The 25,930-nt window shown below is 39.8% G+C and overlaps 1 long non-coding RNA gene across 2 annotated transcripts; it reads left to right on the top strand.

Annotated features, from left to right (window-relative positions):
* Positions 1–17,602: 17,602 nt before the first annotated feature.
* LOC113301344 lies at positions 17,603–25,475 on the top strand. Of its 2 annotated transcripts, XR_003336236.1 has the most exons (5): positions 17,603–17,816; positions 18,063–18,123; positions 18,362–18,435; positions 18,735–18,923; positions 19,606–25,475. It is a non-coding gene; the product is annotated as an uncharacterized LOC113301344 (long non-coding RNA). The 2 variants fall into 2 exon arrangements; XR_003336235.1 differs by having other exon boundaries at positions 17,617–18,123.
* The last annotated feature ends 455 nt before the right edge of the window (positions 25,476–25,930 follow it).

Here is a 25,930-nt window from a genome sequence, read left to right on the forward strand (position 1 = left end):
GAGGGGGGGGATTGTTTTATAAGGCCACCTACCCTACAATGGTAAGGGATGTCCAAAAAATCATGAGATTACTAATTTTTCCCTTACCCTAACTAAAGTTAACCTAACCTAATAACCCTCTCTAACTTAATCTAAAACAAAAACACAAACAAATTTACCCTAGCAGTACAAAACAGTTTTGAGGAGAAAACTGTTTTCTTGCTCTTCTCTACTTCCCCATTTCAACATCGTTTTCATTGATTAATCGTCGATTCATAAAAAATTTCATCGTCGATTAATCAATAAAGTATAAGAATGGTTCTTCGAAAGAGAACCAAAAGACTCCCAGGAAAAGGTCCCCCATTAGGATATCTAACAAATCTTCCAACTGAAATTGAGAAAGAAGTTGAAGTCATAATCGCGTATAATAAACGCAAGAAGAATCTTGATTCATCCATGGGACCGATCCCATGTATTCTCCGACAAACCCATTACTTTTAATTTGATTTTGATCGGTTCAATTGAATAGAAATCATCAAAATAGGGTTCCAATGGAAGTTACAGTGTGTTGTTCGGTTAGAAGATATTTTGAAAAAACCTTGTTTTGTAACCGGATTTCCTGAAAGGAAGAACATGAAGAACAATTTGATTAAACTAGATTTATAATTAGGGAACCAAACTCGTAGTTCGGTTCATTCGCAAAAGCATGTTAAGAATTCTTTGTAACCGAACTTTACCTTTGATACATATATATGTGTAGTTCGGTTCATTCGCAAAAAAAAAATGTTAAGACTTCTTTGTAACCGAACTCTACATTTGATATAAAACAAAAATATTGAAACTTTGTAACCGAACTTTGGTATTTTTCCCACAAAAAATTTCTTATTAACCGAACTCTTGCCTAATTACATATATGCATATATATGTGTAGTTCGGTTCATTTGCAAAAAATGTTAAGTTTTCTTTGTAACCGAACTTTACCTTTGATAAAAAAAACTATTGAAACTTTGTAACCGAACTTTGGTATTTTGCCCACAAATAAATTATGTAAGTAACCGAACTTTACATATATGAGTATTTCGGTTCTCCTTAAGCTTCCCCAACAACCTTTGGAGAAAATAAGTGATTGCAGACCCTTGATATTTCTTGGCACGTTTCGTGAAAGGCCCTAGTTGTTGTACGACAACGTGGAAACCGCAATTACCATCCGGGGGGACGTCGTCGGTGGATATGACGTAATCTCTAATGTAAATAGGTAACTATTCCAAGTAGATTTCAAAAATAAGAGGTGGTGTGTCATCAATTGGTCGACTCCTTTGTTGGATGGAGCACATTGGAGCCTTAAGATTCACGTATAGTTGAGTTGGTTGGCTCGGTTCCGACGGAGTAGGTTGGTTTGGTGGCGAGTGTAACATCGGTCATTTTTTCTTCGTATCCCGTTGTTGATGGTGGTTTTTTCCTTAGGGTTAAAATCGTAAAACCTTACATCAGATGTGACGTCACTCTACAAGAAAACGGTGCTGCGAGTATTAACCTCTCCACCGACACATTTATTGAGCCGCTCAATATACTTTTTCTGGCGCCTCGCCAATACTAGACTCACTTAGTACTTTCATGTGCTATGTTCCCCAACAGAACCCTTAAATCGGTATTGCATGACGGATTTATGTTCACTCGCAGCGGAGTGGCACGAAACCTCCAAGTACCAAAGTTAAGACCATTGCACGAAATGCTCAGACAGAAAGCACACTGCACTCTGTAGATAAAATTTTGTGTGGCAGCATACAAAATCCAACCAATTATTGTGATAACTCAGAAAGAACTCATAAATCCGACTAAATTACAAAATTAGGGTTTCGCGCCCCGCGCAGCATACTAGACCTCGTTGGTCGAAACCATGCTTAGTCAAGCTAGGCAACCAAATCCGTCACAGCGCACTAAAAGTGCGGCCGCACCCTAGCATGCAGACCCTTTTTCCATCGACCAATCAGGTCGCTTCAAATCCGCCACCTCACGTTAAAAGTGTGGTTGTTCCCTAAGCTTGCCGGCCCCCAACTTTCATTGACCAATCAGGTTGCTCCAAACCTGCCACGGTCTCAAAAGAGGTCGCTATACATGCTAGCTTCCCAAAAACGCGCCAGCGCGCCAAACATGTCGCACGCGCATACTACATGCACTAATTAGGGTTTCAACACGCCAAACCCTAATTTGGGCAAGTTGCTACCAGCATCCCTCCTGAATTCTTCCTGAGTTTTACTTTCGGGCTGTTTTCACCTCCTGAACGAGCTCAAAACCTAATTATTCGCGAGTATAGAGATAGGAAATTATTTTCCGTGCAGAATGGAGGGGCAAACCATCAAAATCCGAGTTTGTACGAGAATTCTACAGCGATTCTAGTAAAGGGCGCTAATTAGGGTTTCAGCATACCAAACCCTAATTTATACAAAGCCGCAAGCGCTTCCCTTCCAAGCCGCACACTTCCAGCGGCTCCACTTCATACCAAAGTCATGCCTCCATACCGCTGGCTGCCAAACGGAAGGTTGCAACAATCAACGACTACCCTTCCTCCTGAGATGCAAATCTCAGCCGTACAAGTTTGCCACCAAACTTGTGGCAACTTTTGGTCGCAATGCCAAATTCCATGGTTTATGCCAAAACCCCTAATTTGGCCGTGCCTAAAATATGTGCGAGCATGTTGGCCATGACACCATGCCATAGCTTCTAGCACGTCGCTATGCCACAGCTGCTAGCACGTCGTTATGCCACGGCTACTGGCATGCCACAACTACTAGAGTGCCACCATGCCACAACTACTAGCATGTCGCTATGCCACGGCTATTGGCACGCCACCACGTCGTTATGCCACGGATACTGGCACGCCACCACGTCGTTATGCCACGGCTACTGGCATGCCACCATGCCACAGCTACTGGCGTGCCACCATGCCACAACTACTAGCACGTCGCTATGCCACGGCTACTGGCACGCCACCATGCCAAAGCTGCTAGCACGTCGCTATGCCACGGCTACTGGCACGCCACCATGTCGTTATGCCACGGCTACTGGCACGCCACCACGTCGTTATGCCACGGCTACTGGCACGCCACCATGAAACATCTACTAGCACGTCGCTATACCACGTCTACTGACATGCCACCAAGCCACAACTACTAGCGCATCACTATGCCACGTCTACTGGCATATCACCATGCCACAGCTACTAGCACGTCGCTATGCCACGGCTACTGGCATGCCACCATTCCACAGCTACTAGCACGTCACTATGCCACGGCTACTGGCATGCCACCATGCCACAGCTACTAGCACGTCGCTATGCCACGGCCACTGGCATTCCACCATGCCACACATAGCACCATGCTACACGTTTTCCACGAAAACACTCGAGACATCAAAACATGTCACAAACTTGGGGATACTCATCAGGGTATTGGTCTGGCGGTTTACAGCGTGCGGCGTGCAATACGCCCGTTACAAGAAAGTGTCATAAGAGTGAGGGGGTTAGTAAATACAAGAAGTAATGGTGAAACATTTTCTTCATTATGGAAACATCAATTCCAGGCGTTACCCGTTACCGCGCTCTTCCATTACTCAATCGTTTCCACTTCTTACGAGGCCAGGGTACATTTTATTACGACTTGTATAAATAGGTTTCACCTATTTCCACCAAAGGACAAGTTTTGGTCAGGAGAACAATACACATACAGAAATCACCTTGTAGCTTTCCATTCAGCTCGCCAGTTCAACTTTCGGATAAAAGTCGCAAAACACCCAAACTCCTAGAATCAACTATTCTGGCCTCAACACTTTCTTCGCTTCCCTCCCTAAGTCCAACCCTTCTCCTTCATTTTGTGACCGAAGCAAACCTGGAACGACCATTTCTTGGTTTAGGACACGGTTGTATAGATTGATCTCTCGAATCAAAAGTACTCCCGTGCAGTACATTGTTTTGGGTTTAGATTCGTTTCTCACCCGCACTCACACGAAATTACCGAAATCAGCAGAAACGGTTTTCACCCACAAACAATTGGCGACCACAGTGGGAGATTAATTTCTCGGTTACAATATCAATTTCCAATTCCAAGTTTCATTCTTCAACCCAGATATCAAGATGGTAGAAGCAAACGATCGCGGGGTTCAATGGCTCAGTTGTCAGTTATCACACAATGAGGAATGACTGGGGACTTATCACGGACACAACGACATCGCTCATGAAGCTCAGACATATGCCCGGAAGATCCATTTTGTTGGGAGACCTTAAAAGCAAGTAAGTCTTATTAGACAGAGTACACAATCTACTACTTCAGGTTTTCATATTGGAAACCGACAACCATGTTATCCCCAAAAAATCTCATCCCATACTTTTTACCGTCATACAACATTCACGGTTCCATGGCACTCCTGGAATATTTATGCTACTAACAGTCATAATCAAAACGACATTATTCCAAATATTCATTCCAAAGAATAAGCCAAAACCCTCATAGGTAACAATCATCTACCAATCCAAAAACCAGAAAACCAAACCATAAACTAGGTGTTTCGTTTGCCTTTCAAAAAAAAAACAACCTAAGCAAAAGAGGTCCATAAGACAGAAGATGTTCAAGGAAAATCATTCAGCAATGGCTTGCTCTTCTTAAAGAAAATCTCCTTCGCGCTTTGGAGAGCCGCCTGTTTCAGTTTCAACTTGGACAACCTTCCGATTTCCGCTTCCTGTTGATTGATCACATCCGCGGAGGAGCCTTCGGTCGCCTCAATTTGCAACTTTTGGATCTCAGTGAAACCCTCAACGAACCAGGGAGCGTTGAACTCAAAGTTTATACACATGTCCAGGTGGAACTCCCAACTCAAGATTACATTCTCGGAAATGGTCCGGATCAGCAACAAACCATGAGAACACTGGCACTGAAATTATTCCCGGTATTAACGTTCTTTGCAGCGGGGTTAATACACCATCTTCCAACACCAGCGGCGTGGAAAACGTTCCTTCAGGTGTTACACAGCCGATCATCAGATCCAGAGTCGCTGCCGCCGCTCCCAACGTTTTTCCAAGTGTGACAGCTCCAACCGTCACCAGAACCGCTGCTACTCCACCATCAAGACAGGAGACTAGAGGAGCCAGCAGAAGCCGATCTCCTCTTACCATTGTTGATTTGATGGAAAGACAAAAGGTTCTCGTAAGGCTCATAGAGGCAGGGCTACAACTCAAAAAGAGATACCTATTTTCCTCAAGACACTAGCGGAGCGGTTACCAGAAGAGTCACGTCCACCCCAGATGGAACTGACAAAGAATACTTTTAACATCTAGCGCAATAACTTCAGCAGGATGCGCCTTTATAGATGAAGAGGCTCGCGTTGCTCCTAAACGCCCAGTAGAAAAATCAGCAATCCAATTTTATCACACGTAAAGATCAAGAATGACTTCTCCAAAATCGAGGCAAAGGAAATCAGCAACCCTCCTGAGTTCACAGAGACCCACTTCCCATCAAGAGCTGCATAATTTCTTGGGACTCCATCCAAATCATGCAGTCCATGATAAACCATTTTTGTGAGATTCTGTATTTCTACAAGGTGTGTCGTCAAGACATACTCGCAGCCCTCAACCGCACTGCATCAGGAAAGCAGCTATTTCCAGCCAGGGAAGCCATTCTCGAACCCCAACCTCTCATGGGAAGCACGATTGATAGATGGAACTGGGGACTCCTAACCACTGTTTACTTAAAGGATGTCGAGTTTGACAGCACGCTGATTGACGCGGCCTCCGACTTCAACATTGTAGCCGTCAAGGCTCTGAGAGGTGCAAGGGAGAATCGAACAGAAGAAGCGTATTCTTTCCCATAAGTAGAAAAACGCTACTTGTCGACCAGCACCATTTGTGATGTCTTCCCATGATATATCGTATCAATTCGTTTTTTCGGAGTCAAGGTTTATGACACCCTCACTGGAGTTTTCTACAAAAGCTGCTTCAACATTCTCTCGGGAAGCCGCCTCCGCTTCCAGAGCCAGAAGTCGCTCCGCTTCAATGTTTCGCTCTGGAAACCGCTTCAACATTCTCTCGGGAAGCCGCTCCACTTCCAGAGCCAGAAGCCACTCCGCTTCAGCATCCTCTCCATAAACTGCTCCAGGATCCGAAGCCGAAGATTCAGCGTTTTTCTCATAAGCTTCAACGACCTCTCCAAGAGCCAAAGCCGCTTCAACGCCACACTCTTTCCTTCCAAAGTTCGGGCCTGTAGACACCACACTCCTCCCTGTCAAGGATCGTGATCACAGCCAGCCAGTGATCGCAGTTGTAGCCGCTTTTTGATCCATCTCGCCAAACCTCGTGGTCATGGACAGTTTACTCTCTTACGCATACAGCCGATCCCTTTGCTTACATGGACGCCCATACAATTCCAGCCGACTTATTTTGGTTCCCATATGGTGTAGTCTCTTCTAATCACATCTGCTGCCAAGAAATGTTGCTGCTCGTTTGTTGATACCAGCCAGAACTTCATCATAGAAACAACCGCTACAAGGGTAATCCGTACTTCTCCATGTTTTAGTTTCACATGGAAGAAGTAATAGAGTCACTACTACTGATGCGAGATGGTGATATCCTTATCATGGTCAACTCATCGACCATACCGGATATAAGAATGTAAACCACACCTGGGGACTGAAGCCTCCTTCGTGTTTAGAAGCTTAAACGCAGTCACCACCTTACCAGCGAATGCAGTAGAAGCACATCTTCCACGACAAAATAGGCTCAGGATAATTACACATTGGGACTACCAGAACGGGATTCCTTTACTGCTCTCAACCAGGTTATTTCCGATTTCAACATCATCACTGTCGAAGTTTTACAAGCTGTAAGAATTTCTCGACATGAAGCCGTACATGTGCATCAAAGTCCCCAAAAGCACGCCACATAGATACATTCACATATCCGGCCACACCATCGGATCTAACAGAAATATAACTGGGGACTGCTCACTGCATCCCATTCCATATAATAGTCCAAGGTTTAGAAGATGGTTCAAAGGACGTCGTTTAGAACGAAGTCCTTGAGGACTTGATAGCAGCACATCAGCAACATAACATATCTCAACTCATCTACTTCACCCAATGGTTACGAAATATTTCGACCATACAAGCATCCACAGTATATCATCATCGCAATCAAAAGTCTAGGTACCAAATAACCTAAAGTCAAGAATGAACCAACAACGCAACCCAAATCTCAAAGATTAGCCCTGAAATTATTTCATCCATCCATCCCAAGAGTGCAATGGAGTTTGGTAAATTTTGAAATCCACTGTCAGATACTCATCCTTCTGGAGTCAGAACCTTATTACACATTCTGGAGAAGATCGATGGAACTATTGGGTGGATACATGCGAGAGCACCTACCTTGAGTTCTCCTGGCTCGCCTTGATGCTGATTTGGATATTGCTTTGTTACCATTAATGCTCGCTCTACCACCGCTAACAAATGACGAAGAGGAGACAGATACTGCAGATGAAAGCACGGAGCTGGATGAAAAAAAGAGAGGGTCGATACCCCTTTTCATACGAACGCAGTTTTTAGTGTTTGAACAGAATAAGGATTCCTTACTTCCATGAACGGGAATAGATGACTAGGCGCACCACACTCATGCTCCATAGCTGAACACGTAGTGTGCCAATATCTCCGCTCCATGACCGAACCAACAGCGCGACAGCACGAGGAACACCAGTCGCTCAACATGAAACTCTCCATGACTCCAGCACTCTGTGTTTAAGTTAGCGCCAACGCTCCAGCATTCCGTGATCCACCCTTCAAGCCTTCCAATTGCCATTTCCACCGTCCCATGGACTGAAGCCATTAGCGGTATCATCACCGCTTGGTATCCAAGTTCCAACGCCAACATTCCGCGGCCAAGACAATGCCAGACGGGCTTACCAGACGCACATGCCAGACGCGCTTACCAGACGCGCATGCCATACGCGCATGCCAGACGTGATTACCAGACACGCTTACCAGACGCGCATGCCAGATGCGCTTACAAGACGCACTTACCAGACGCGCTTACCAAGCCGCACAATGCCTGCAGCTCCCATTCCAAGCCGCGCCAATCCAAGACGCGTCCAAGACACGTCAATCCAAGTCGCGCCCAATCCAAGCCAAGTCGGGTCCAAGACGTATCCAAGCGGCGCCAAGCCAAGTCTTACCAAGCCGACCAATGCCAGCGGCTCCGTTTCAAGCCGCGCAATGCCAACGGCTCCCTTTCACGCCAAGTCTATGCTGGGGAATCCCTTCTAATCTGATGCCAACAGTCTGCGTCTCATCCAGCAACCATCTCTACCACCTCACGGCCTAGCCAGCAGCAAAAAATTCACGCAAAGACACCCATGCAAGAGTTATGGATTTTCTTCACCTCCCGAAAAAGGTTAGTCGGATATTCCTGACCATCTTTTCATAACTTTCCATTTCGATTTTTTCCCTCGTCTGTCACCATCTCATGCTTACCTCGCAACAAGGCCTCTATTCCGAACTAAGCAGGGGACTTAATGTTGATGGTGGTTTTTAGCTTAGGGTTAAAATCGTAAAACCTTGCATCAGATGTGACGTCACTCTGCGAGGAAATGGTGTTGCGAGTACTAACCTCTCCACCGACACATTTATTGAGCCGCTCAATATACTTTTTATGGCGCCTAGCCAATACTAGACTCATTTAGTACTTTCCTGTGCTATGTTCCCCAGCAAAACCCTTAAATCGGTATGGCATGACGGATTTATATTCACTCGCAGCGGAGTAGCATGAAACCTCCAAGTACCAAAGTTAAGGCCATTGCACGAAATGCTCAGACAGAAAGCACACTGCATTCTGTAGATAAAATTTTATGTGGCAGCATACAAAATCCAGCCAATTATTGTGATAACTTACAAAGAACTCATAAATCCGACTAAATTACAAAATTAAGGTTTCGGGCCCCGCACAACATACTAGACCCCGTTGGTCGAAACCATGCTTAGTCAAGCTAGGCAACCAAATCTGCCACAGCGCACTAATAGTGCGGCCGCACCCTAGCATGACGGCCCTCTTTCCATCTACTAATCAGGTCGCTTCAAATTCGTCACCTCACGTTAAAAGTGTGGCCGTTCCCTAAGCTTGACGGCCTCCTACTTTCATTGACCAATCAGGTTGCTCCAAACGTGCCACGGTCTCAAAAGAGGTCGCTATACATGCTAGCTTCCCAAAAACATGCTAGCTTCCCAAAAACGCGCCAACGCGCCAAACATGCCGCACGCGCATACTACATGCACTAATTAGGGTTTCAACACGCCAAACCCTAATTTGGGCAAGTTGCTACCAACATCCCTCCTGAATTCTTCCTGAGTTTTACTTTCGGGCTGTTTTCACCTCCCGAACGAGCTCAAAACCTAAATATTCCCGTGATGGAGATAGGAAATTCTTTTTCGTGCATAATGGAGGGGCGGACCATCAAAATCCGAGTCTGTATGAGAATTATACAGCGATTATAGTAAAGGGCGTTAATTAGGGTTTCAGCATACCAAACCCTAATTTATACAAAGCCGCAAGCGCTTCCCTTCCAAGCCGCAAGCGCTTCCCTTCCAAGCCGCAAGCGCTTCCCTTCCAAGCCGCATACTTCCAGCGGCTCCACTTCATACCAAAGCCATGCCGGCCATGCCTCCATACCGCTGGCTGCCTAACGGAAGGTTGCAACAATCAACGGCTACCAAACTTGTGGCAACTTTTGGTCGCAATGCCAAATTCCATGGTTTATGCCAAAACCCCTAATTTGGCCGTGCCTAAAATATGCGCGAGAATGTTGGCCATGCCACCATGCCAAAACTACTAGCACGTGGCTACGCCGCAGCTCCTGGCATGCCACCATGCCACGGCTACTGGCATGCCACCATGCCACAGCTACTAGCACGTCGCTATGCCACGGCTACTGGCATGCCACCATGCCACAGCTGCTAGCACGTCGCTATGCCACGGCTACTGGCACGCCACCATGCCACTGCTGCTAGCACGTCGCTATGCCACAGCTACTGGCACGCCACCATGCCACATCTACTAGCGCGTCGCTATACCACGGCTACTGGCATGCCACCATGCCACAGCTACTAGCGCGTCGCTATGCCACGGTTACTGGCATGCCACCATGCCACAGCTACTAGCACGTCGCTATGCCACGGCTACTGGCATGCCACCATTCCACAACTACTAGCACGTCGCTATGCCACGTCTACTAGAATGCCACCATGCCACAGCTACTAGCACGTCACTATGCCACGGCCACTGGCATGGAACCATGCCATACATAGCACCATGCTACACTTTTTCCACAAAAACACTCGAGACATCAAAACATGTCACAAACTGGGGGATATTCATCCGGGTATTGGTCTGGTGGTTTACAAAGTGCGACGTGCAATACTCCCATTACAAGAAAGTTTCATAAGAGTGAGGCGGTTAGTAAATACAAGAAGTAATGGTGAAACGTTTTCTTCATTATGGAAACATCAATTCCAGGAGTTACCCGTTACCGCTTTCTTCCATTAGTCAACAGTTTCCACTTCTTACGAGGCCAGGGTACGTTTTATTACGACTTGTATAAATAGTTTCACCTATTTCCACCAAAGGAAAAGTTTTGGTCAGGAGAAAAATACACATCCAGAAATCACCTGGTAGCTTTCCATTCAGCTCTCCAGTTCAACTTTCATATACAATTCGCAAAACACCTACACTCCCTGAATCAACTATTCTGGACTCAACACTTTCTTCGCTTCCCTCCTTAAGACCAACCCTTCTCCTTCACTTTGTGACCGAAGCAAACCTGGAATGACCATTTCTTGGTTTAGGCCAGGGTTGTATAGATTGATCTCTCGAATCAAAAGTACTCCCATGCAGTACATTGTTTTGGGTTTAGATTCGTTTCTCACCCGCACTCACATGAAATTACCGAAATCAGCAGAAACGGTTTTCACCCACAAACACCCGTTCACTTGTTTCGCCGTTGTTCTTTTCCATAATAATCCTAGACCGTTTCATAGAATCCTCTTGGTAATTCTCCGCGGTATGCTCATGCGTCGAAGGATCTCTAGTAAAGGCGTTCATTTCACTTTTCTTCTTAGACAACACCATTGCATATTCTCTTACTTGTTTTTTTTGTTTCTTTGGTGCTTGACCTACCTTTGCCCTTTCTTTTTTTTTTGGTTCTTGGACATTATCCGAAGTGTGCAGATATAAGATTGTCCGCATGTTATCCCGAAATATTTTTCTTTCGAGTTTGTTCATGTTCCGATACATCTCGAGAAAGATCCTTGTCATTTCATTATCACCAAAATCTTCTCGGGCAACACCCTTTGGAGGAGGGACAAAACTTAATTATTGCCAATATGGATCTATATCGCTTAAAGGGATTATGTCATGTTCATACTTAACTATTATATGGCGACAAGGGAGTCCCATAGACTTCATCATGCTACAAACACACACCTCGTCCGTCTTGGTTCCCCATTTATCAATCAAATCCATTTCTACCATTAACTTCTTAATGCAAGCATGTAAACATTATAATGGAGTCCCTTGAAAAACAAAATGTCCTCCGAATTCCTTATGTTACCATCTTTTTGTACAATCTTTTTGTACTTCATGATGCGGCTTTTTTGAAACTTCTCTTTAATTCTATCAATCTCGTGGTTGAAGTAAATTTCCATTGCGTTAAACACCATCACAGAATTATCGACACATCCAAAAATATTTATCTTCAGCCGCTGGTGAGCCAAGTCTACCAAACTTGTCGCTTGATTCCCAAAGTGTTTATGGTGGTTAGTAAATGCATAACGAACCGCTCTTTGTGCGGCTCAAACCATTGCTCAACCACATACGTTACAATATCCTCGGGATAATCGGGGCTAGACCAATGCTCTATAAATTCGGAAATATTTAGATTATACTCTTCTTCGGTGAGAGACCAAGTCAATGACTCCCATATACCGGAGAAAGCAACCCATTTAGCATGATTTAGAATTTATTGTTTATCGAGTTCCTCTTTTGCAACCGCTTGTTCATCTTCCGGCATCTTACTAATCTCTTCAAATGCTTTCCTCTTTGGTGGAAAAATTTGAGGCTTGCACTTATTCATCACATTGCACCATATATGAAACGTACAAAGCGTATTATGTTCCAATGGAATACGTTCTCTATTGCGTTCATCAATGCTACTTCATTGTACGTCACTATAAACCCGGGGATATCTTCATATCGGTAGATCGCCTTCACTTTTTGTAGCGCACAAGTGTAACTTGGTTCTTTCTCTTCCTATAGAAAACAAAACGCAACGGTAAACGGTGACTTTGTCGACGTACGACCAACAATGTTGAAAAATGGAATCTCGTATTTGTTAGTCTTTTAAGTGCAATCCATTATAATAACTTCATGAAAGCATTGATCCAATTGAACACTCTTCGGATGAGCAATGAAGAGATGGGTTATTTCTTCTTCCGAACTTACCTTCTTTTGAACCGCGTAGCCTTTCTCTTGAGAAAAAAAAATTGTTGCATGACTTGTCTATCCTTGCATTCATTGTTTTTGATTGTCTCAATTAAATTGTAAATGGTGGAAAAAAATGATACATTATCCTTGTTATCTTTCTTTAATAAGCGAAGCATATTAAGTGGTGAAATACCCATTTTCCTATATTTAGCATTTTTCTCCACTTCTTGAGGAGTGAGCCTTGTGGCCATTGCATGTCCTTCAAGATGTTCCGGACGAGGGTGGTTATGACGACCTACCACCTTATCCACAGATAGAACCCATCCCTTCATTTTTTTACACTTTTTAAATACTAGCTTGAACAGACATTTAATTTTCTTTGAGCACGTTGTGTTCTTCCTCGTCGTCTTTCCTTTATACACATAACCCTTCCTATTGTGACTAACATCGGGATCTCCACTTCTCTCACAAACCGTTTCAAAATGAGTTTGGCTTTCTTTTCCATTCAAAACTAATACGCACATGTGTCTCTTGGCATGTTCTCTAGCCCAATTCTTCGCATCAATAGCTAATCAAATACCAACTCATTAGCATAGTGATGGGATGTATCTTCGAAAAACATATCAACCGGAGAAGGTTGATCATCCATTGGAGTAGGTTGGAATTCAATCTACAAGAAATGGAACAACATAAGTTGCAATCACAAATAATTTCAGCAATTAAGCTAAAATTATCGAAATAACCGAACATTTAGTTCGGCTTGTAAGGGAGTTCTGCGAATCAACCAAAGTTAACGGTTGGTTTTAGATTTATTTGGTACGTAAAGTTCGGCTGGGAACTTGGTTGGGTTGAAGTTTGCGAACCAACCGAACTTCCAATACTTGGTTACTTTTAGCTTGAAGTTTGGTTTGGAACTTGGTTGCGTTGAAGTTTGCGAACCAACCGAACATAACTCTGTAAATCCTATGAATAAAGTTTGGCTACCTGCGTGTTTGGAAAAAGTGACCGAACTACGTGTTCGGTTAACTGTTCTTCACATTTGGTAACCGAACTACCTGAAACTAGCCGAAATATACTTTAAAATTTACATTTTTATGAATATTTGGACCAATTGAACCAATATTATCTAAGTTTGAAGCATACCTGGGTACCCAAATACTCTTCTGCCGGTTGTGGTTGGTAAAATTCATCATTTTCATCTTGATATTGGGTTTGTGGAAGAATACATTCACCATATAAGAAATAACTCATATCTAGATCATTGTGAAGATTAACAAATAATCTAGGAGAGGAAGGAGATGAAGAATCAAATGAGCTATCATCACCTAAATCATCACTTGAATACTCAAGCTTAGTGAATTGGATTTTATTTTTATTTTTTTCCATGGTTTTGTTCTTCATCTTCTCTAATTTTAGTCTCCCAATAATTCTACTTCTTTTTAAAAAAACCCATCTTTTAATTTAATCTCACTAATTATATATAACTTAATCATTTTACTAATCATTACACAAAATTAATCAGAGAGTAATTTTGGTATTAGTATAAATATTTATATAAGGGGTGATCTAGATTTACTTCTAATGTCTTACCCAAAATAAAACAACGGTCCTCCCAAAAAAAGGCTGGTGCCCAAAAAATCGTTCTTCTACAAAGTTCTAGATATTCATAATACCTATCAAATGGACTATAGAACCAACCCAATTGAATTAGTAAATCTTAGATATGCTAATGGTAGAGAATGAACATGTGTAATACCATAAATGAGTTTAGAACCATTAGATAGTTTACCTAGCCATTCATAGGAGACTTGTATGGTATTGTGTTATAAACCTTGTCTGAGCGTTTTGACTAAACTCTTAGAGTTCTTGTGTGATTAAAAGTTAGTCTATATTAACAACGATTGATTCAAAGGATGAACCATTAGATTGAGGATCTCGAAGTAGGCGAGGATTTGTCATCATAATAGGTGGGAACTCTGTAACCTTCTGGTAATCATTAAGTACATTTTATCCGCGAGCATGATGAAATCCTTATTCTTTGTGAGCATGTTTGTATGTAATTGAATAAGTATGTTGTGTGGTATGCATTGTGTAGTTCCTCTCGAGGAGTGTATGTGTTTCCCAACAGCTCCTTGCTAAGTTAAGTAGGGCGGTACTCCATCCGTCGGCAATAGTATTTCTTTAATTGGTTGTGTTGATAATAGGGAGGTACGCCATCCGTCGACAATAGTATTTCATTTTCTGTTTATTATGATAGTACGGAGGTACGCCATCCGTAGACAATAGGATCTTAGTAAGGTGGTACGCCATCCGTTCTAATATTATATATACTATTTTATTTGGGAAAATTTACCTGTGTGCATATCATACTTGATTGCTCAGTCTTAGTAGTATGACTGGTTTATTATGGCCTTGACTTAGGAATAAATTCTAGTTTCATGACTGGAAATGGCCATTATTTGGAGACTGCGGTCTAGGAATAATGATTGGGCCTTTTTTGAACCTGTTGGTATCAAACTCTTATATTCTAGACTTAGATGGTGGCATTGTGATTTATGAGGTATACACATTCCACGATAGTATTTTATGGTACCAGGATTCATGCTGTAACACCCCGAGTTCTAGACCAGGGTCAAGCCATATGGAGATCCGAACTCAAGGCGTCATGGGTCAGAACGAGACTTATGCGTATATTTATTATTGCTAACTTACTTTTATACCGAATATAATTGAAACTTTTATACATGAATTGAAGCATATGAATACATTAAACGTCGTTCAAAACATTTTAAACTAAACATTTTATTATTATTCCAGTTTACACTTCAATCAATAAGAAAACAATGCAATCACTAAGCTACTCATTTATAGCTTCCATTTCCAACTTCCATAAATCTGCCAGGAATGTCAATTGGGGTGAGATGACAACTCAATAGAATGCATTCCCTTCCTCAAAATATATGAAAACATGCCAATCAATCAAAAAGAATATGTACAACAAGAGTATACGTGGAAACTTCAAGAATTTAAATATATGTATATTTATCAACTAAACTCACAATCTATCAAATTATCTTAAATGCACGAGCATCCTCAGTTCGTGCCCCGCCTATCCATGTATCCTCGACACGAGACCACCAAGCTCACTTGCACGAGTATCCTTGGGTCGTTCCCAGTCTATCCGTGTATCCTCGGTACTGGCACCGCCATTTAAACAATTTTATTTGTTCATTTATAAATTCACACCACCGTTGCACGAGTATCCCTGGTCGTGCCTCACCTATTCGTCTATCTTCAGTACAAGCAGCGTCATCCAAACAAGCATATCATACAATATACATTTTGATGCTCCAAACCACTTCATAAACAAGTCATAAGTTCACAACCCAACTAACGATTTAATTCTTTCAACCATATAAGCAAACACACTAACTGCAGAATTTTATTTTATAGGTTTCGTAATTATAACTTGATCCGATCGTCTTCAAATTTTAGGTGAACATTCCTGGAATATTTAGCTACAACATATCCAAATTTCTCAGAAAACTAACAATTATAATAAAAAAAGATATGATTTTTACAAAGTCAGCATAAAAACTGGGCAGATTACACGTTATTACCGAACAATTCATGAAACATTCATAATAACCTGAAATTAAGAAAATCCAAAGAAAAACTAAAGATATCATACATGGATACAACGTTTATTAAGATTACAAACCAAAGCGAAACTATCCAGAATATCAGAAACAATTACCCAAATTCAAACAAATATTCAACGGTGAATTTACGGTGGATTATTCGCAAAATTTAACCAATGATACCCAATAAGGTTATCTATAAAAAGAAAAATCTTGATCATCAATCAAATATATATAGTTATGTGAATAAATTTCTTAAACCTACCAACACAAAATCATACGAGAAAGCACATAAAGAAAACATCAAAAGAAAAAGGGTTTACATTCTACCTCAATTACATTGATTCTCCATGATATTATTCTCTAAAAGAAACCCTTAATCCATCCCCTTCTTTTTCTCTAACCTATTGCTTGCTAACTTCTAAAATTCTTTCCCTTTTAATTTTACAAAACTTATATTAATATCAACATTAATAATAATACTTAATACACAATTATTTTTTTATTTAATCTTATTTATTTTTTTATTTGTCTTTTCCTTTTCTCTCAATTTATCTATGTATTAAAATAAATTAGGTGCAAACGACCATTTAAATACAGGGTGTAAACAGAGTGTAATTCAAGTTTTAATGTCCCGATCAATAGAATCACACTAAGTTTCCTCTCCAGGTTTACTAATGCCTAAAACTTTTATGTAATTTAACTTAAGGGGGTGTCACACTCACCGTGCGACACGGGAGCTCATATGACTTAATATTTTAAAGGAGGGGAGATATTGAATTTGTTGTAAACTTGGATTCATCTAAGATGTGTACGTGGAAGTGGAACCCTTGTACAGGAAAAAAAAATAACTACGTACTAATAGGACAAACTTAGCATATACTCCCTCCATACTATATATATATATATATATATATGTGGTTCACAAATATCCCATAATTTTCTGATTTTTCCCTCTATTATATCCACAAATATCTTGAAAATAACATTTCATCTACTTAGTGGGATAAAGAATATGCAAACTTGTGCTTTTATATTAAGGATGGAGTGAGTATTAAAAATCTAACATTTGGCAGTTGCAAGAACAGACCAAATCCCCCGTCGTAATATCCTAATACTATTATAAAGCAAAAAGGTCATTTGAGCCCTTTACCAAAATTTCCATACACACAAAAATAAATGAAAATAATTTGAGGGTAAGGTTTTGTTTGATAAAATTAATGATTATCTATTTATAATTATTTATAATCATAAATAGATAAATGATTTTAGTATATATTTTTGTAATAAATTTTCATAAACACCTTTCTCAAATAATTGATTATATTTGAAAAATACTCTCAAAAGGAGAAGAAAAAACAATGATCTACAAATTTTTTTTAAGACCCTATTATTTTAACCTGTAATGCTTCATATCTCGGGAAAAAATCCCGGGATTGCTACTGTAACTCACAGACAGCGGGCCCACTTCTGCCTGCTTATGATCCCAATGTTAGAGAGCATTGCCCTCGTTCGATTCCTTCACGGGATTTCTCACGGTTTTTTTGGGCGTCAACCTAGCATCAATGCGTTTTAACTTAGCTAAAAGCCTCGAACTTTCGAGAACCGAGAAGAACAAATATTTTTCCTTTTTTTTGGTAAATGAACTGAGAACGGATTCAAAATTCAAATTTGAACCCATTCTCTCTCAGGTCTTGAACTCAATAACTGGTCTCCTTTGCTCTTTCTCCGATTCTACATAAATCTTCACATTAAAGTTTCAAATCTCTATTAGGATTAGGATTTGAACCTCTTTTTTAATTGCTGCTCATTTCAAATCTTTTATTTAGGATTAGGATTTTTATGTGAGCTTGGGGTTTTGATTTGTGTTTAAAAACTCTTTACTTAATAATTCGTGTTGTTATCTGTTAATGATTTTTTTTTCTTTGATTCTGTAGGTGAGATGAAATTAATTTCATCTGATTTAATTTAGGAATTTAGGGAATTGATTTCAAACAGGTAATTATTTTTTTTCTTCTATATATTTTTAGAAACACTTAACGGTTTGTTAAAATGCATCAAAGAAACACTTCATGGATTATCACCTTTAATTCATTTATTGTGTAACTTATAATTTCTTAATATGAATATAAACTATTTTAATTTTTTCTTCACTATTAGATTTAGGTTTTGAAGTATTTTAAATAGTGTATATGACTGATTTTGCAACATATCACATTGGGTATAACCTTATCAGAAACATAAGGATCACAACATTAAGGATTCACCTTTTCCAGTTCATTCACCGAACCATAGTAGCATCCTATCAAGGTAAATTTAGTTCTTAAGCTTTTTCACCATAAATATTTCAAATACATTTCCTTATGATGGTTAGTATGTTAGGTGTAGTAATATAATGTAACATATCTACATTGAACTATCTGCAAACCCATATTTTTGGTGGAACACATCAAATTTGAGACCAGTGAAAACAATGCCAAACTGTGGTGTTAGGTTTCATAATTTCTGTGGATTCGTTTCTTACCATAACTTCGTCTTAATGAACCACCAAGCATCACTGAAGAGATGCTTAAATATAAACTGGCTATGTGGTTATCTATCGTTTGTAGGTGATGGAGAAACCATAAGATGGAAAGACTAGGTGAATGAATTACTTTGCTTTTCAGTATTATTTTTCGAAACAGCGGTTGGAATCACATTTGCATGAGATATGAAGCTCAGAAAGATGTAACAATAGTTCCATAATGAGATGTTTAAAGATGCATCTGAATCTGGTGCATGGCAACATGAATTCTGAGGTAATGGCCAACTACGCAAATATATCTGACCATGTATTTTTAAAGTAGAAATTGTAAACTGATATTTTTATTTGGAATTTCATATGTTATATGCTCCGGTTGTGTGTCTCATATTTTTTCACTTCCCCGCTCGAGCACTAAATTTTGATGGTACTGACTTGCCACTAACAGAAACAGAGTATGCTTGCTCATAAGACAAAAAAAATGTAACTCGCTGATTGAAAAATAATCTTATCCGCACGCTGAGAGTTTTTAGACTCGAAGCTGGCAAAATAGCAAGATAATAAGAGTGGTGGATAAAGATGATGAAGTAGGTTCTTGGTATCACATATTATGTCACAGGCACATAACTAATCTATGGAGATTTACCGAAGGGAAAAAAAACGAGAGTTTCTCTCGCATGCGATTGATTTCTATGGTTTTCCCAATTTTTGCTTGGTTCATGATTTGATTATCTCTTTGATCTCTTCTAGATTTCGTTTTTCATAAGTTTTATAATTAATCAATTCTCTCTAATCGTGTTTTAGTCTTGAGTTTTCCATTAATGGTAGTGGTACCATCATAATGGTTCTTTCAGAACTATAAAAACTCATTTGCGTTCAGCCTTTTATGCGATTCTTCTATACTATATGTCCTTCCTTCTTGTCTTAAGATCTTTCTAATGGAGTTCTAACTTTTGTAGGTCTCCTGACTTTCTGTGGGATCCAGTGGTGCTTTATATTCAGCATATGGAATGCTCTTGTTCCAATGACAGTAGTGTTTAAAAAATTAAAGCTTACAGTAGTGGTGTTAACCATCATCTCTGTGACGGTCCTTCTCAGTAGTATCAACCTAGGAAAAATCTTAGATCAAAACCTATTACGCAGTTCTACAAAAACCTTCTTCGTATGCAACTCAAACCAGAAGATAGTCAACCATTACCTTCCAGATTTTCAAATTCAAAAATTGCCCCCCCCCCCAAACAGATCCGTACATATTGCTGAGCATTAAGTTCCTACCTTTTTTGGAGATATATTATCCCCCAGAAAACCTATATCTTGTCAAGCAAAAACTCCGGTCAATTACTGCATCAATATTTCTTCCTAATTTATTGGATCGACAATTATCTCTATGAGAAATTCTATACCCATTCAAGGAAAGAAGTTATAAATAATGCTACTTGGTATCATAACCCTAACTTCCCATACCTTCGTTTAGTCTTTCCAAAGAAAATCTCAAAATGTCTTCGACTAACAATAACCATATCAACCAACTATCAAGGCAGCTTAGAAGGGATAACATTGGTTTACCAGTTAACAGACGAACTGTGGGTTCCTCCCAAGTGGTTAATCATGCTGCAGAAGAGTGTATCTTTGGAGTCTTGGGAAAGCTAATGCGGAAAGAGAAAATTCATATGAAAACTATCAGGAAGGAGATCAATTCATTGTGGAGGAACTATAGAAACAAACAGATCCAAGTTATGGGTCACAATCTCATGATGGTATGCCTGAACTCAGAAGAGGAAAGAGATGAAGTCATAAGAAATGGGTCATGGATTATTGGAGAAGCACTCTTTGTTGTAAAAGAGATGAGTTCTGATAACTGAGTAAAGTTTACACATCAAGTTTTCACTATTCAGTTTAGTGTGGTGGTGTATGAAGTTATAGGTTTTATGAGAATCTTCAAGTCCTCCAAACTGCAGACCAAGGTATGGCACTACAGTCAAAGCGAAAGTGGATATGAGCCTCACAGAACCACTGCATAGAGGAGGATGGTGCAAAACACAGCCAACAATGGGAAAGTCTGGATCCGATATCACTGGGAATTGCAGTCAAAAAAGATATGCTCAAAGTGCTTTGTCATTGATCATAATGACATCAAATGCATGCATACTTCTCATCTCTTGTATCTAGATACCTTGACAGAGGAAGAATATGAAGAATATCTGAAGAATGAAGCGGATGTCTATGAAGGAAATGATGGAGAAACTACGTACAAAGATGAAATGGCAATTATCCTAGAACCATCTAGAAATGAGGATGACTCAAGACAAAGAAAAAGAATGAGGAACTCTGAACTAAACAATGCACCTCTCATAAACCCTCATAACATTCATGTTCAACCTCCTAGTACTAGTGACAACACAAATACTACTATCTTGGAAAATCACAATAACTCGATGTTAGAAGCTAATGGATCAGGAGCAAACACTGCTGAAACCACAGATCATAGTCAGGAACAGACCATGCAGGTATATCCAAAACTTTTTAAGCAAGTTACTTTATACGGTTTTATTACTTCGTTCTTTTATATTTTTCCTGTAGAAACTATTTTTATTGCCTCTCTTTATTTCCCTCCCAAAATGCGCATTATTCTTGTAGTTGCAATGGTTATGCTTCTAAAGACACTAAACACTATCTTTTTGATATAAATAAAAGACTCCATCCATATATAGTCTTTTTACAAGAAGCAAAAATCGATTCCGACAAAATTCTTCAGCATGTCAGACCTCTAGGTTTTCCTAATCACTCTTATGTTCCCTCAATAGGTAGATCTACAGGTATATGCCTCTTGTGGAAGGATGTATTTCAACTAGATATTGTTTATAAAGATAGAAACATGTTTCATTGTCTTGTTAGAACTGATCAAGCTAAACCCCAATGGATTTTATCTTACGTCTATGGTTCTCCGCACCCACAAGGGAAGAGAGGCCAATGGGAGTTCATTAATAGGGTCTGTGACACTTATAATATTGATGACCCTTGGATACTCATTGGTGACTTAAATTTAAGTATGCACCCTGATGAAAGAGCTAATAATTTTGGTTCTTCTTCAAGAACCCCTCATATAGTTCAGCTGATCCATGATACTGGCTTATCTGATTTAGGCTTTCATGTTAGAGCATATACATGGACTAGTGGCAAGAATGGAACTGGTAGAATCAAATCTAGGATAGAAATAGCCATTATAAACCCATAATAGTTAGTAACCTTCCCCGACATTGTCCTAAAACATTTGCCAATCCTAGGTTCAGACCATTGCTCTATCTTCTTGGATTTTTATCCCAATGAGATTGTTAAGAGTAGACACTGGAAGTTCTTTGAGTGTTGGCTGAGATATAATACTTGTAAGTATCAAATTAATGCATATTGGTCCAATACTGTAAGAGGATCTGTCGTTTTTAGACTGGATAAAAAATTAGATACAACTAGGAGAGACTTGTCTAAATAGAACAAGGAACATTTTGGTAATATTCATGATAAGGTAAAAAACTTGCAAGATGAACTAACCTCTTTGCAGCAGTTACCAACAAGTGAAGCTACCACTTCTCAAATCAGAAAGGTAGAACATGATATTAATGAATGGCGTGCACGAGAAGAGAAATTTTACAGGCAACAGTCAAGAGATCTTATGTTTCATGAGATAGACCAGAATACCAAATACTTCCACCAGCAAACAAATAGGAGGAAATCAAGGAATCGCTTTGAGTCTCTGCTTAAACCAAATGGTAACTGGTGTTCAGGCAGGGAGGATCTAGAAATACTTCTTACATCTCACTTTACCAATATCAAGAGCACAACTGATCCAGAGACTAATGCAGACCTCTTTAGCTTCTCCCAAAATGCATCACTGCAGCTGAGAATGCTGTTCTTACAACTATACCACAAGACCTCTTTAGCTTCTCCCAAAATGCATCATTGCAGCTGAGAATGTTGTTCTTACAACTATACCACAAGAAGATGAAATATGTGCAGCTCTTAAAAGTATGCAGCCTTGGAAAGCAATGGGACCAGATGGTTTCCCACACGGCTTTTTTCAATCACAATGGAGTACAACGAAGGAAGACGAAGTCCAAATGATTCAAAGCTTCTTTGCCAGTGAGAGAATGCTCTGAAAAATCAATCGAACCAACCTCTGCTTGATACCAAAAGTTCTGATGCCTCAATCACCAGGACAATCGCGTTATGCAACACATCATACAAGCTTATTACCAAAACAATGGCGCTGAGATTAAAACCTTTGATGGAGAGGTTGATCTCACTGATGCAAGCAGCTTACGTACCTGGTAGACAGATTGGAGATAACATTACTCTTGTACATGAGTTAATTCATTTTATGAGAAGAAAGAAAAAAAATAAGGGTTTCAAGGATCTAAAACTCGATATGTCCAAGGAGTTCGACCGTGTAGAATGGTCTTTTCTACGCAGAATTATGGAGGGTTTGGTTTGCTGATCATTTTTGTAACCTGATACAAGAATGCGTTAGCACAATAGAGATACAAATACTTCTCAATGGATCACCATGTAAAGCGTTCAAACCTAGTTGAGGAATACGGCAAGGTGACCCATTGTCACCTTACCTGTTTTTTCTCACCATGGAACTGTTTACAAGGTCATTAGCCAGAGCTAAAGTTGAAAAGAAAATTCAGGGCATCAAGATTGCAAAAAATGCACCTCCAATTTCACATTTACTCTTTGCATACGATTGCTTGTTATTTGTGAAGGCTGATCTCCACAATGCTGATAACCTGCTACAACTTATCAAAGATTTTGGTCTGGCTTCATAACAGCAAATACATTTTCAAAAATCTACAGTCTTCTTCTCCAAACACCTACACTCAAGACACTGCAGAATATTATTAAGAAGGTTAAAAGATGAAAAGGATGTCACTTGAAGAAAAGTACTTGGGAATTCCATTGTTTCTCAACAGAAAAATGACAACATCTTTCTCCTCACTAGTGGAAGAAATGAAGACAAGATTACTAAGATGGAATGGTAAGTTTCTGATACAATCCGACAGATCAGTAATGGTGAAGCATGTTCTAAATGCCATGCCATCACAACAAATGGGAGCTTTCAAAATCCCAAAGAAGACGATTAAATAAGTGGATGTTGTTAAAGAAGATTTTGGTGGAAGAAGCAAGAAGGGAAGGGTGTTTACTTCATTTCATGGGAAAGAGTTAACACTCACAGAGAAAATGGTGGTCTGGCGTTTCGTGATCTAGAATGATTTAATAAATCCCTATTAGAAAAATCAGTATGGAGATTATGTCACAGTTCTCATCAACTCTGGGCAAATCTTTAAAAGAGAAGAACTTTCCGGATACTTCAGTCCTATACTCAAAAAAGAAAAATAACACGACTTGGGCATGGAAAAGCATTCATGGGGAAGTAGCTTTTGTGCATAAATATAGCTTCTGGTTACTAGGAGATGGGAAAAAAAATTTAACGTGGAAAGATAATTGGATCATAGGAGAACAAGAGCCACCTAGCACAATAGCGGAATTCGATCTGGAAGTTTCTTATAGTACTGTAAGTGATCTTATTGATATAAATACTCATACCTGGAAAACCATCGTTCTGCAACAGCTTTTATCGCCTTCAGATGTTCTCAAAATCATGCGCATGAAAATTCCTCATCACTCTCAAGACGGACTAATCTGAACACTTACTCGTAATGGGAAGTTTACGGTTAAGTCTGCTTATAGGAAATTGCTGGAGATAAAGACTAATGCAGCTGTAACTTATGATGCTGAGATGGTAACTTTTTGGAAACAATTATGGGGGCTAAACACTTTACCAAGAATCAAAACCTTTTTATAGAAGTGTATTCAAGATATGATTTCATCAAGTGAACGTATGAGAAGAGTAATGCAATATAATGGGGAAGTCTGTGGCATGTGTCAGCAAAACATTGAAACAACTAAGCACATTATATGGGAGTGTGCATTTTCCCAAGCTGTCTGGACATCAATTCCAAGTGCAAGAAGAAGTATGGAAGATGCAAACCAAGATTTTTCTCTATGGAACAGAAGCTGGTTCACTAATGAAATTGCAAAAATAGATAGAGATTGGACAGTAAAGATGGCAAATGCCTGCTGGGAAATCTGGAAAGAAACGTTGTCGCAACGTTTCTGATGGAAAGAAACCGAACCCACTGGAAATTATAAACACTATACAACATCTAAACAATATGACAGGGAAAGGAATGATTAAACAGAGTTGCCTGGAAAACAACAATAGTTTAAACATTACTTTACCAGTAGTATGGTTACGCCTAGTGCACCTTTCTACTCTATTTGTTGTGATGCCTCTTTTAAAAAATATGATTCCGGTACTCATAGCGCCATTGGACTAATACTACGGAATTTTACAAGTACTTTTGAACGAGGAAGCTGCTTCTATGAGCTTGGAAAATTAGATGCGGAACATGCAGAGATAGAAGGATTGCTACACGCTATACGATGGGCAGACGAACTCAACTTGCATCATGTACGGTTCGAGATCGATGCGCAGAATGTGGTAGATGCAGCAAACAGAGATTATCAAAAAATCAGATGGGAATCTCATGCTCCCATTCTAGACATAATTGGCTATTTAATCAAGTATCCAACTTGGACTTGTAATTTTATTAGTAAGAAATTAAATAAGCCAGCAGATAAACTGGCAAAACACTCTCGTTCTTTTCAAGTTAGTAAGATATGGATACGATATCCACCAAATTTTGTTGCGTCAGTATTACATGCTGACATAATAAATGTAACAGACTCCAGCATTTAATCAAATTTTTTTCTTTTTGCATAAAAAAAAACTAATCTATGTTGGTTTTTGTTGTATCGAATTATTAAGAGTAAGGCCATAATGTTGTACTCAAACGGAGATAAGTAAATGATTACTTAACCAAGCTTTTGTTTGGGATACGTTCCTCTATTTTTGTAGCTTGACATCATAGGTAGCGTGTTGTCTAGCCGTTAGAATATTAAATTTAAACATTCTCTATGGCATGCCTTCATGAGGCAGATATGTCCATATTCTTTCACATTCGGTACTAATTTGCTTTGCGTTGTTTAATTTTTAGCTGTTGCAAGCATGAATAACTAAGAAGTCATTCAGAAGTTGCAAGGATTTGAAATTTTTATTGCATATTGATTTTTTTCCAGTTCTTTATGTCAGCAGTATCTTCCGAAGCATGATATGATGTTTTTGAAACTCTTAAGTAGGGCATGCAGTGAGTGCTTCACAAAATT

This window comes from Papaver somniferum, chromosome 8 (genome assembly GCF_003573695.1).
Source record: "Papaver somniferum cultivar HN1 chromosome 8, ASM357369v1, whole genome shotgun sequence".
In the NCBI taxonomy this organism is placed as follows: domain Eukaryota; kingdom Viridiplantae; phylum Streptophyta; class Magnoliopsida; order Ranunculales; family Papaveraceae; genus Papaver; species Papaver somniferum.